This window comes from Phyllostomus hastatus, unplaced genomic scaffold (assembly GCF_019186645.2).
Source record: "Phyllostomus hastatus isolate PE091 unplaced genomic scaffold, TTU_PhHast_1.1 phas_contig_34, whole genome shotgun sequence".
Taxonomy (NCBI): Eukaryota; Metazoa; Chordata; class Mammalia; order Chiroptera; family Phyllostomidae; genus Phyllostomus; species Phyllostomus hastatus.
This window is the reverse complement of record NW_025333857.1, coordinates 66,718,595-66,733,267: the sequence shown is the minus strand read 5'-3', so window position 1 is coordinate 66,733,267 and position 14,673 is coordinate 66,718,595.

Below are 14,673 nucleotides of genomic sequence, written 5' to 3'. Positions count from 1 at the left end.
CTGTCCTACCCAACTCACAGGCTTGCTGGAGGTCAGATAAAGGACAGAATATGGGGCCACTGTGTTCACTTTCGTGAAACTATTAGTTATTACGAGTTGGCCATTGTGTAGCATGTATTCCCCCGACTAACTGAAGACTGCAGTCTTAGTGGACCCCCCTCATTGGTCAGAACCCCCTAGCGGTGTGGGGGTGTGAGGGCAGGGGGCAGGGCTGGGGGCCTGAGGCAGCTTTAGTTATGTATCATCAGTGACTCGTTACCAGAACCCTGTGAGTCAGACGGGCCTGACTTTGGGGTTCATTAGGATTGCAGTGTAACACGTGAGTATATTTAATGACATTATTTTATTTTGGATACGTTTGTACTCTTTTTTAAATCTTAGGTGCTCCTTTTCTCCCGATTTAGATGAATAATAAGAAATATCCACAAACAGGACTATATTAAGGACATAAACTCAAATGAAAAATTTTCTACTCACTTCTCTCTTAATGTTTTGGATCAGCTTAATTGAAAAGTGACTTGAGTCCACCATTGCGATGGGAGATGGTGAAAAACCGCTTCAGTTTACAACTACTTACCTGTGTGAATCAGGGTTTTCTCAAACCTATGTAACCAAAATAGGAGGCAGAGGGAAACAAGAAGCTGCACAGATGGAGGGCTACAGTTGTCATGCTGCACTTGTCTGGTAGACCAGGCGGGGCCTGTGCCAGACGTGCTGGCCTGGTAAGAAACAGAACAGTGTGGGACAAAGGCGGGACCACGATGCAGCATGGGGTCCCTCACCACATGGGAGTGAATGGACCCTTGAGTGCTGGCACAGGTTTTCTGCCAGGGCCATGGCCTGAGCACCTGTGGTCTGGCTGATTCCTGACTCCCCAGGTAGACTGCACTGACCAATGAACTTGAGCGTGCCCCTGTGCGGACTCAGGGGCAGCAAGGAGCTGCATCCCCTCACTGGCGTCCTGTCTCATGTCCCTCTTCTGCACTGCGTGTTTGCTTTCCCTGCTCAACCAATAGAACCTGGCCACGTCATCAGTCTCCCCAGTCTTTGTACCCACTCTAAACCTCACCATTTGGCCTCAGTCAACTAGATGATGCAGCTCTGTCTGGAATCGTAAGAGATTGGAAGTGACCAGTTAGTCTTCTGTTGATGGCATTTGGGTTGCTTCCAATCCCCAGGGCTTACCAACAGAGCTGCATTGCATAGCTTCATAAGCACGTCTTTTCACGTTTTTGCCACTGCGTCCCTGTGACAGATTTCTAGAAGTGGGACTGCTGCATCACTGCACACCTATCAGAAAGACTAAAATTGAGAGAGAAAAAAAGACAATACCAAATGCCGATGAGGATGTAGAGCAGCTGGAACTCTCAAACATTACTAGTGGAAAGGCAAAATGGTACAACCACTTTGCAAACAGGTTGGCAGTCCCTTATAATGTTTAACATATATTTACAACATGACCCAGCCATCTCTTTCCTACACACTTATTCAAGAAAATGAAAAGTATACTCACACAAACACTGTCTGTACCTGAATATTTATAAAAGCTTAATTAATAATTGCCAGTAATTGGAAACAGCTCAAGGGTCCTTCATCTGATGGATTAACTGTGACACATTTCTACAACTGAATATCACCCAGCAATGAAAAAGAACAAATTTACAGTACACTACAATATGAATGAATTTCAAATATATTATTCTAAGAGAAAGAAGCCCAATTTTAAAAGCTATACACTCCCTAATTCTATTTACATGACATTCTCCAAAGTGTAATCCTGTAGGGACAGAGTACATATCAGTGGTGGCCAGCGACTGAGATCAGAAGATGGTTTTACTTCTAAGGGGCAGCATGAAGAGATTTCTTGGGGTGATGAAACTACTGTACATCTTGACTGTGATGGTAATCACTCTACCAGGTGTGTTTGTCATAGAACTGCACATGATAAAGAGTGACTTCTTATGATATGTAAATTACACCTCAATAAACCTAACTTTAAAAAAAAGATAAATGCACAGGCAATTCTGCTAATCAGTGCCAAAATTTCCCCCATGGTAGGATGATTCATGGCTCCCACAGACATCCAGATCCTAATTCCTGGATGTTAGTTTATACGGCAAAAGGGATTTTGCAGGTGTGATTAAGTTAAAAATCTTGAGAGGGAGAGCATCCTGGATTACCCAGGCAAACCCTAAATACAAGAAAACGTGTCCTTATAGTAGGAAAGCAGGAGATTTTACCATGTAAGAGAAGGCTGTAAGGCGACAGAGCACAGAGGGTTTCGAAGGTGCTGTATTGCTGGTCTTGAAGGCGGAGGAAGGAGCTATGTGCCCAGGAATGCGAGGAATGAAGCTCTAGAATGTGGAAAAGGCAAACAAACAGAATCTCCTCTGGAACCTCAGAAGGGAGTACCAGCCCTGCCAACATCCTGAACTTCAAGAGAATAATTTCTGTTGCTTTTAAGCCACCAAATCTGTGGTAATTTGTCATAATTGGAAACCAGTATACCCTCCATAGAGGCTGGCCTGTTTTTGTAGTCCCACCAAAAGTGTAGGTAGGAAATGAGGAAAAATTTCCCCAGAGGCCCCCAGTGCAGACATGCCCTCGTATCTCATAGGCCAGAATTGTGTCACATAGCCACTCATAATCAAGCTTCCTCCTACCAGGGGTGTCCAACCTTTTGGCATCTCTGGGCCACCCTGGAAGAAGAGTTGTTTTGGGCCACACATTAAATATATTGCGACATGGAATCACAAAACAATCTCATAATGTTGTAAGTAAATGTACAATTTTGTATTGGGCTGCACGCTGGACACCCCTGTACTTAGCCCTTGCCCTGGGGCTGCGTCATTCTCTCCTGACCCTCATAGCTGTCTGAGCCTACCCAAAGCAGGGTTCCACCCCCAAGGAAGGGGAGGGGCATAGTTTTGGGTTGGCCACCAGTGGCGCCTATCTCAAAAATTACCTGTAGAAGAAGAAATTCCTCGGTTGAATATATATTTTATAAGAGTTAAAAACTCCTGGACTAGACTCTCCAAGGGGCCATGAGCTGTAGCCTCCCTTGTTCGGCCCCATCTGGCTCTGCCCAGCTCTCTCCCCCTTTTTCCAGGAGAGGCAGGGCCCAGCTGAGCTGTGGCCGTGAGTCACCAAGGTTAAACAAGGCTCTGGGAGGACATGGCCGGCCTTCCATAAATATGTCCCACTTGCAGTACTGACTCAAGTCCTCTTAAGGAAATCTTTTCTCTTTTCTCCCTGTTTTAGCTTTTTCCTGACACACTATCCTAAAATTTCAGAGCTGCAAAGGCCATTAGAGGTAGTCGTAGTAATAATAATACTAATCATATTAACATAATAACTGTTATTATTATGACAATTGCAACAGCTACCACTTAGTGAGCATTTACTATGTTCCAGGCACCTTGTATGTATTATTCATTTAATCCTCAAGTCTTGTTGGTGGTATTATCACTCTGTCTGATAGATTTTGAAACCCATGACAACAAAAGATGACTTGTTCAGGGTAAATGCTGGCACCAGGGTTCAAACGGAGATCTGTAAAAACTCCAAACTTTGAATTTTCAAACTCCATGAAGTCCTTAACCGTTCATTCTACAGATGAGAAGTGAGAACTCAGGGTGAGGGGGATGGAGTAGAGCCGGTGCTGGGAGGCATAAGCATCTTACTTGGTTCACGTGACCAGTGACTGGCCAAGTGAGTGACTGCCCCTCCAGTGCCACAAGCGGCTCACATAAGACTTTCTCTCTCCTTGGCAGGAATCAAGTGGTTACAAATCATCAGTAGCCGAGTTGAATAAGAGAGAAGGGGTATGCCTTTTTGCAAAATGAGTGTAATGAAAACATTTCTTATTGTGATTGTCTAATTTATCTGGCAACATTGAGGGATTTTTTAAAAAGTGTAGTTATAGCCCTGGCTGGTGTGGCTCAGTGGATTGAGTGCTGGCCTATGAACTAAAGGATCGTCAGTTCAATTCCCAGTCAGGGCACGTGCCTGGGTTACAGGCCAGGTCCCTAATAGGGTGCATGGGAGAGGCAACCACACATTGATGTGTCTCTCCCTCTCTTTCTCCCTCCCTTCTCCTTTCTCTAAAAATAAATAACGTCTTTTTTTAAAAAGTATAGTTATCGCACAAAGAGTGCCTTACAATTTATGAAACACTTTCAAATACTTCCGTGTGATTCTGTTTCAGCTCTGTGAAGCAGGAAGGTACGATTATCCCACTTTGTGGATGAGGAAACTAAGGCCTGAAGAGATTACATTACTTGCCCAAGGTCTCACAGACCATTAAGTGGCAGAGCCAGAGTCCAAACCGAGGCCGTCCCTTGGAAGGAAGCTTTTGGCTATGAGGGCCTGACCTCCAAGGACAGGGACTTTTCCTGTGAATTTTAGACTCCTATTTTCAAGTTTAAAAAATCAATTAAGATTTTTATGGGCTGAGGTGATTTTTTTACTGAGATTTTTGCATTGAATAAATTAATTTAAGGAGAAATGACCTTTTTAAAGTATATTTTATATGTTATTATAGTTGTTGCAATATTTTCCCCTTTGCCCCCCATTTGCCTGGTACCTCCCCCCTTCCCTACCGCAATCCCCCCATTAGTTCATGTCAGTGGGTTGTGCATATAAGTTCTTTGACTTCTCCATTTCCTATTCTATTCTCACCACCCCACTGTCTTTTTTGTACCTACCAATTATGCTTTTTAATCCCTGCACCTTTTCCCCCATTCTCCCCTTTTCCTCTCTCAGCTGATAACCCTCCATGTGATCTCCATACCTATGATTCTGTTCCTGTTCTAATTGTTTGCTTAATTAGTTAGTTAGTTAGTTTTTTATTCAGTTGTTGATAGTTGTGAATTTGTTGCCTTTTTAACATTCATAGTTTTGATTTTTTTCTTAAATAAATCCCTTTAACATTTCATGTAATAATAGCTTGGTGACGATGAACTCCTTTAGCTTTATTACCTTGTTTGGGAAGCACTTTGTCTTTCCATTCTAAATGATAGCTTTGCTGGATAGAATAATCAGCATTGTAGGTCCTTGCTTTTCATCACTTTGAATACTTCTTGCTAGTCCCTTCTTGCCTGCAAAATTTCTTTTGAGAAACCAGCTGATAGTCTTATGGCTACGCCTTTGTAGGTAACTCTCTGCTTTTCTCTGGCTGCTTTTAAGATTCTCTTTTTATCTTTCATCTTTGGCGTTTTAATTATGATGTGTCTTTGTGTGTTCCTATTTGGGTCCAACTTGTTTGGGACTCTCTGTGCTTCCTGGACTTATATGTCTATTTCCTTCACCAAATTCAGGAAGTTTCTTTCATTATTTTTTAAAATAAGTTTTCAATTTCTTGCACTTCCTCTTCTCCTTCTGGCATCCCTATGATTCAGAAGTTGGCACTTTTGGAGATGTCCCAGAGTCATCTTATTCTCTCCTCATTTCTTTTGAATTCTTGTTTCTTCTTTCTCTTTCAGTTGAATATTTATTTCTTCCTTATGTTCCAAATTATTGATTTGAATCCCAACTTCCCAGCCTTCACTGTTGGTTCCCTGTAGATTTTTCTTTATTTGACTTAGTGTAACCTTCATTTCTTCCTTTATGTTGTTGCTGTACTCAGTGAGTTCTTTGAGCATCTTGATCACCAGTGTTTTGAACTCGGCATCTGATAGGTTGACTATCTCTATTTCATTTAGTTCTTGTTCTGTTCTTTCATTTGGGCCATATTTCTTTGTCTCCTCGATTTGGCAGCCTCCCTGTGTTTGTTCCTGTGTATTAGGTACAGCTGCTTTGACTCCCTGTAAAAGGCACCTATAAATTGTGTGGAGCAGAGCCTCAGGTAATCACCAGGGCGGGGCAACCCACTTCGTCACTTTGTGGCTCTGAGGTGTGTGGAGGGCTCAGAGAGGGGACTGTGCTGCTGCCTCACTTCTGGGGGTTTGCCTTGCACTTGCCCAGTTTCCAGTCACTTCACCCACTCCCCATATGTGACCGGCACCCTTCCAGCTATTGCCCTGGTATTAAATCCCAGAGTGGGCTGGTTTGTGTATGTTTTCAGACTGTGAGGGCCCTTTAAGCAGTTTCCTGAAAATCCCGCAGTTTCTTCCATTGTGCCAATCCCCACTGGTTTTTATAGCCAGAATGTATGGGGATTTATTTTCCTGGCACTGGAATCCTGGGCTGTGCAGTCTGGCCTGGGGCTGGGATTACTTGCTCCCAAGGTATCCCTATTGATTTTTATCCACCACACATGAATGTGGAACCACCTGTATCCATTTCGCCATTGCCACCTCTCCGTGCTACACGACTTCTCCTTGCCTCTCTGCCCCATCTCCGAGTCTCCACCCCTCCTACCCATCTGGATGATTGTGGCTTCTTTAAATCCTTGGTTGTTGGACTTCCATACAGTCAGATTTTCTGACAGTTGTGGATGTTATTTGTTCTGAGATTTGGTTGTAATCCTTTTTAAAAAGATTTTATCTATTTATTTTTAGAGAGAGGGGGAGGGAGAGAGAGAGGGGAAGAAACATCAATGTGTGGTTGCCTCTTGAGTGTCCCCTACTGGGAGCATGGCACACAAGCCAGGCATGTGCTGTGACTGGGAATCGAACCGGCAACCTTCTGGTTCTCGGGCCAGCACTCAATCCACTGAGCCACACCAGCTAGGGCTAGTTGTAATTCTTTTTGCGGTTGCATGAGGAGGCAAAGTGTGTCTACCTATGTTTCCATCTTGACTGCAAGTCCAGAAATGACATCTTTATATCATGAGTCTTCCCACCCTTCATCCTTTATGCCTCCAAGGAGAATCTGAGACCCTCTGCCTTTTTTTGCTCAGTTTAATCCTTTACAAACTGCCTTGGTTGCTAATTTGAATAACATCTTCAGTTCTGTTATGCTACTTTTCTATTTGATTATATTGCATTATATTTATTTCTACTTAGTAACTTGATACTTCGTTGAACATTCCTGTTGCTTCCAAGAGCCTGTTAGTTAATTTGCTTCAGGTTTCAGGACAGGATTATACCATCTGCAAATGTTTAAAAAACACATCCTGTTCTCCTAATTCCACCGTAAGTGCTCTTTCTACCACATGACACTGCATTTTTCCACTACTTTCCATTTTCCAGATGATCCAATGATTCCTTTAAGTGCCAAAATATTTAGAAATATAACTGCCTGAGTTGAAAATCTTTCTCAAGTGAACTACAATGTGTACTCAACAGCTCTAGTTTTATCTGCACAACACCTCTCCCTCCAATCTTTTGATAGAAGCCCCTCTCTTCCTTTGGAGGAACTACCCCTCCCACACCGCATGAGGTCCCAGCCAAACCGCCTATCACTTGATTCTATCCACATGCCCCTAAACAGGCCCCAACTCCACCACATGCTGACTGACCCAAGGGATTCTTCCAAGAATTTGTGTCTTGATAGAAGGGCAGAGAAGGACTTGGGAGCAATGTCATCTAGAAGACAGGCCTTAAGGAGGTGTCCATGAGTTTTGGCCTGGGGTTGCCCTGATGGCTGTGTCTCCCAAAGCCTAACTGTTCAAGTGCTCCTTTGATTCCAGGAACTACCCAATACCCCCCCCCCCCAATACATTCTGTTTGCTTCTGTTACAAATGAGCCAGATATCAGTGCCCAAGAATGGGATGCAGACAATAGACCCTGTTATCAATGGAACTGGATCTCTCCCCAAAGGGACACTGAAGTACTAATCCCTGAAGACCTCCAAATGTAGACTTATTTGGAAATATGCTCTTTACAGAAGTAATTAAGTTAAAATGAGGTCATTAAACTGGGCCTTAATCCAATGTGTTTAGTGTCCTTAAAAGGGGGAAACTCAGGCACAGAGACAGACACATAAAAGGGAAGACAATGTGGAGACACACACAGGGAGAAGGCCACGTCGGGACAGAGATTGAAGTGATGCCCCTGCAGGCCAAGAGACTCCTAGAAGTGGCCAGAAGCTAGAAAAGACATGGAGAACAATTCCTTCCCTAGAGGCCTTAGAGCACAGGCGGCAAACACAAGGCCCGCAGGCGAATCTGGCCCTCCACCTCCTTTTATCCGGTCCAGCACCTGGTTTCTGCCCGGCGGCTGTGCCAGCTCTCGCCGAGCTCTCGTTTAACTGTTCAGGAGTAGTTACAGGTATACAGTCCTAAAGTCACATTCAGCCCTTTGAAGGCTGATGTGGTCCCCCTGGTGAAAATGAGTCTGACACCCCTGCCTTAGAGGGAGCACGGCCCTGACGACACCTTGATTTCAGAGTTCTGGCCTCCAGAATGCGAGACAATGAGCTTGTGTTGTTTTAAGCCACCAAATGTATGCATAAAGGATTTGTGCAAATGATGATAAAGCGTTGCTCTGCATTGAGTAAATAAAAGAACCCATAAGTGCGTAGTGATATTCAACCTCCCTCCCCCCAGAAAAAGAAAAAGAATGAAGAGAGCTCAGCTATACAAAAGATTTTCAGCGTAACAAATACAGAAGAAATTAGAAAATCACCATTTGGCAAACACCACGGTAAGAACTGATTCATCATCAAATCATCATCAATAATTTAGCATCACCAATGGATGCAAAAACCACTGGATGAAAATTTGTTGGGAAACAGAACATTCATATAGCCTTAAAGTTATTGCCCCAGAAACTACTTATTAGAAAGGAAAAGGTAGCTTTACAATAGAAGTCTGGGGGGCACCACCCTAACCAAGTTGTGTAAGAAAACTCAGTTCAGTCCTGTGTGTCTCCTTTACAATTCACACAGAACACTTCACTTTGGCCATCAAATGTGTGGGGTTTTCCCCCATACCAAACAGTTCTCTGCCACACCAGCTGGGTGTCCTATAATTTCACTCACTTCTAACACTGTCTGCCTGGAGACAGTGTCAGATTCCCACAGCTAAGGACAAGACTGCCCCTGCCCCAATTCAGATGCCAATAGCAAGCCATAGGTCCCTAGATTACCCATAATTTCTGTCCAAATTGGCTACAAGTTAGAGGTTCCTATGGCCCCCCCTCCCTGCATTGGGTGAATTTGCTAGACGGCTCACAGAACTCAGAGAAAGACTTATCTTTACCAGTTTATTACAGGATATGATCATGGACACAGATACAGAGACACTTTGGGCAGGATCTGGGAGGGTCCCTGAGTGCAAGAGCTTCTGTGCCGATGGAGTTGGCGTGTGTCACCCTCCCGCGTGGATGAGTTCACCAGCCTGGAAGTTGCATCTGTACCTTCGGCACTTTAGGGGGGCTTCACCACGTGGGCAGGATCAATCGTCAACTCCATTTTCAGCCCTTCTCCCTTCTCAAGAGAGTGGGGAGGGGGGCTAAAATTCCAAGCTCCTGATCACGGCTTCGTCTTTCCAGTGACAGCCCATATCCAGGAGCCACCCAGGAGTCCGCCCAGAGTTGTCTCATTAGCACGAAAGACACTCCTGTCACCCAGGAAATTACCAGGGTTTCAGGAGCCCTGGGCCAGGACCCAGGGTCACAGAGCAAGTATTAGGACAGGAGCGGCTCCTAGAGCTCTCATCACTTAGGAAATTACAAGGATTTCAGGGGCCCTGTGTCAGGAACGGGAGCAGAGGCCAATATATACTTTCTATTATCTCATATGAATGATCACATTTAGCTTTGCCCATAATGGGACGAGCCAACAGCATGTGCCTACTGCTGTGGTGCACTAGAAAGACATGGTATCCTCCAAATAGCATTTTTTTTGGTTCAAAAATGTATAATCTGATTGAATGAGGAGACATTTGACAAACTCAAATTGCAAAACATTTTATTAAGCAACTGGCTGGGACTCTTCACAAATGGCAATGTCATAAAAGACAAAAAAAAAAGTGGGGGAAATTGTTCCAGGTTAATGGACACTGAAGAGACATAGAAATTAAATGCTTCTTATACTGCTGGATGAAAACTAGAAAGCTATCAAAAATATAATCAGGCCAGTTGAATAAATTTAAACATGAACTGTTTTTAGGTATTATTGTATCAATCGTATATGTATTGAGTGTGACAATTATGTCACGATTGTGTGTGGGGAAAATGTTCTTGATCTTTGGAGACATGTGCTGAAGATTTTAAGGGTCAATAGTCATCAATAACAGCAACTTTCAGATGGTCGAGGGGGAAAGGTGTGTGTGTGTGTGTGCGCGCATGTGTGTGTGCGCGCATGTGTGCCCTCGCGCAGACAGCACACAGAGATAAAGCAACTGTGGCAAGATTAGCAGATCTAGATGAAGGATGTATGGCTGCTTTTTGTACTGTTCTTTCAACTTTTCTCATTATCTGAGTTTCTTCAAATTATATAGCTGAGGAGAAAATGGAGGCAAAATAATGCCAATCTCCTACAAGCCATTTAATGAGATAACATTAATAATATGTCTGGCGCCCAGTAGATGCTCAGTAAAACATGGCTCACATTGGGAGATAATAGTTACCTAGGATCAAATGAGTAAATCTTTGCCAAGCATCACTAATTATTCATTCGATGAACATAGAATCAGCAGCATCTCATATATGCAAGGTCTGTGCCAAGAGTAAGGGGCAGAGGGAGGAGAAAGATACATTCTCATCTTACAGGGAGTTCATAAGAACACATACGAGCTGATGATTACAACATAGACAAATGCCAAAAAAGGGATAGCAAGACTTGGTAAAGGACAGTGGCTGACTGCATCAGGTTAAGACCAAGAACTTGGGGCCAGTTGTCCACTTCCTGTTTGCAGTGGTACAGTAGCCAGCAGGTTGCATCCGAATTTCTGGATGCACCAACAAAATCCCAGACACACCAGGTCACCTCAGAAGTACTGAGTGTACTGCTTCTAGAATGCTTCCAGAATGTCTGGACTGAAGCTGGGATGGACTCCTCTCTGGGATGCCAGAGCCAGAATTCCGGAGCTGGAAACGCCCTGCCCAGGCTCCAGCCACACTGACCCTCCTTTGGTTACTCCGGGTTTAACCCTGGTCCATCCTGACCAGGCCTTACTGGGGCTTCCCTCATCTGTGAGCAAGGCTAATTGCCCCCATCCCTCAGATTACTTCCTCAGAGGCCTTTCCAGAATATTCCCAAGGCTCCTGCTACCCTCTGGGTTTCCTTTCCTCACAGCTGTCCTTCAATTTAAATAATTGTTGCCAAATTATCTGTGCTGTGTCTGACATTCTCATTAGACTGTAAACTCCAGGAGGACAGAGGCTGCCCCATGTTTGCACTGGTCTCCCCAGCACCTACGGGGTGCCCAGTATGCACAGGTACAAGATAGATGTTGCTGAGTGAACAAATTGGAGAATCCAGGAAATCTCTGTGGGTTCTCAGAGAAGGGAACACGATTTTTTTTTGTAGCCTCATCAGTGGCTCTGTGCCAGGCAGTCTGCATCCATCATCTCATTGATTCCTTAAACACATTCTGAGACAGGGGTATCACTAGCTCCTTTTTACAAATGAGAAGATAAGGATTTGAGCTCTCTCCACATGTCTTGTGAAAGGACTGATGAACACCAGCAGTGCCAGGATTCAAATCCTAGGTAGTTTCAAAACCTGGGCTCTGAGGAAAAGTGATTGACTGGCCCCCTCAGAGCCCCCCTCATGCCTGCACCTGTGTCTGGTGCTTTTCCACATAAACTTGGGCTGCATCGCTGGCAATCATTCATGAAGATCCTGATGGCAGCCGTGACAACTGTGCCGACATTAATCAAAAAGCCTTTGAACACGGCACATTCACAGGCATTATCTTTTTTTAATCCTACAATTGGTCTTACAGTTGGTGAATGCCTAAGTGATTTCTGATATACTTTGTTTGGGATCTTGTGCAAATTCTTCTTTTGTCATTCAAACTCCTTTCTAGTTTTTTTTTTGTTTGTTTTTTGCCATGTAGACATTGTAGCCAAATTTGTCGAATTCGTTTTAGTTTCATGATTTGTTTTATAAATCATAGAACTAACTTACTCATGTAGTCCATTTATTTATTTTACATTATTACAAAATAAGTGTTTGGTCCATTGGTGATGAAGTAGAAGTTTCTTTCGTCCTTTTATTTTTAAGTGATCTAGCTAATTATATCATTTCCAGTGACTGACATGGACTCGGATTGGTTCCCAACCCCTCCCACTGGCATTCAGAATGAAGGCAACACTGGTGGCAGGGGCGCAAGGAGAGACTCTTTGTTCAGAAAGAAGTCAGGAAGCCCTGAGCAGAGCCCCAGAGCTGCCCCTAACTCACAGAGTGGCCTTGGGCAGGCCCCTTCTCCACTGGGCACTTTGCTTGGAGTTTACAGCTCTACCCTGGGGGTGGGGGACGAGAGGCAAAGTGACCTCTGGCACTGATAATTATCCTTCTAAGAGAGTCCTGCAGAATTCTTGTGATAAAAAGAAATCGTTTTTTAACCTAAGTGGCGAATATTAAGAAATTGATATTACTCGTTGTTGGCAAAGATGTAGGGAAATAAACTTTCCTAAGCTGCTGCTAAAGGGAGTATAAATTAATTCCACTTTTTGAAGAGCAACTTGGTCACATCTATGTAAAATGCACACTTTCTTGGAGCCAGCTCTTCCACTTCGAGGAATGTGGAGAAGTGGAGAATGGTATAAGCATATTCACTGAAACAGTCATCATGCAGAAAAATTGGAAACAACCCAAATGTCCATCATTGGAAAGATGATACATAAACAACGATATAAAGTAGTAGTTAGGGCTTTGAATTCCAGCTTCCCCACTTCCTAGCTATGTGACAACAGGCAAGTTACTTAACCTCTGTGTATTTTTTCATCAGTAAAAATGGAATAATAGGGTCTACTGCACAGCCTTGTTGTGAGGATTAAATGAGATAATATTTGTCAATTACTTACAACAGTTATCTGACACAGAGTAAGCAACCCCAAAATATTAGCTATTACAGCCTACACATGTTCAGGAGAAAAATTGTGTATGTTTATTGAGTGTCCTTTCAGTGGAATGTTGGGTATTATCTTTGCGGTTACGTGATTCTATAGGGGCCTGAGTCTTTACTGTCTTTGATTCAGCTATTTCATAGTCCTATAAACTATAGAAAAATGATAATAGTGCAAATTATTCTTGCCCGTAGAAATGCAAATTGATTTTGTCCCACAAATGTACAATTTCAGAGATGATTCCAGGCCTCAATGTACTGTGTTAAAGAGAATAATACATTTTACATCTATTAGAAAATTTATTTCTGCAATCCTGATTGTGTGTATGTGTCTGTGTGTGTGTGTTAGATTCTCCTTTGAATTGGTTTTACTATATTACTGGTTCCTTCTGCTAAAGACTAACTAGAACTTTAAGAAAAAAAACAATCTCTCCAGAGGGTCTATGGGAGGGGCTAGGGCGTATGGAAGTTCTCACACTCTACAGAATGGGAATCTTGAGACCCCTACAAGGTGGAACCCTACAGGCCAAAACCCTACAGGAAGAACTCCATGTTTATAATAAAGCTCTATGGTTCTAACTTCCTTTTTTCTTCCATAAATATCCCACCATCTTGAAATAGGCCAGAGTGCGTATATGGCTTACCATGTCTTCATGCACTGGGTTACAACCCTTTCTTTTTCCACAATAAATCCTTTTTGGTGATGAAACACCTAGTTGATATTATTTTTTCAGCTGACAATTCATTAATTACTAAGTTAATAAAATCTTTGACATATGTTCATTTTATAGTGTCATGACTCACAATTTTACCTTTTAAAATTATAAATATTTCTAGTATGGCCCTATCTTCATTATCAAGATACATGTCTTTAAAAAAAAGACTTTATTTGTTTGTAGACAGAGGGGAAGGGAGAGGGAAAGAGAGGGAGAGAAATGTCAATGTGCAAGAGATACATCAATCAGTTGCCTCTCACACTTCCACAAATAGAGACCTGGCTTGCAACCCAGGCATGCGCCCCAACTGGGAATCGAACCGATGACCCCTCAGTTTGCAGACTGGCACTCAGTCCACTGAGCCACACCAGCCAGAGCTCAAGATATGTGGCTTTGTACAGCATGGGGCAAAAGTAGGTTTATAGTTGTTTGTATGGAAAATAATACAATAATTAATAAATAATAATACAAGAATAAACGTTGTGATTTGCATACTTGCAACTGTAAACCTACTTTTGCCCCACCCTGTGTTCCTTAGAGAAAGCCTAGAAGGATGAATACAAACATGTTTATGAAGGGTCACTGAAGCAGGGGTAGGTAGATAATATTTTCAGTTGACTTTTACTCTTCACACATTTCTATATCATTCAAATATTTTTATGCTGAACATCTGTGTTATGGCAAGTTAAAAACAAACCCTATTTTCCTTTTTTAAAAGACAAAGCAGCAACCCTCCTGCTGGAACCGGCATTTGGGATGGGACAAGGGTTATGAGGGATCAGGTGTGAGCTGCTTCCTCCATCTATCCAGCTTTGTGGTTGATTATTCTCAGGAGGAGACCAACTGGGAAGCCAGGTAGCCGGCTCAATTCCCCGCAGGCCCGACAGAGGGCGCTCAGGCAAGAAACTGTCAGAAGTGGCAAAGCATCCAAGTCCTCTCCGAGACTGGGCTCGAGGTGGCCAAGTATGAGAGCTGGACTCTGGCTCTTTCAACCTTAGATCTTGAACCGGTCAACTAATTCAGGTTCAAGCCACAGCCCACAGAATATCAGCTCT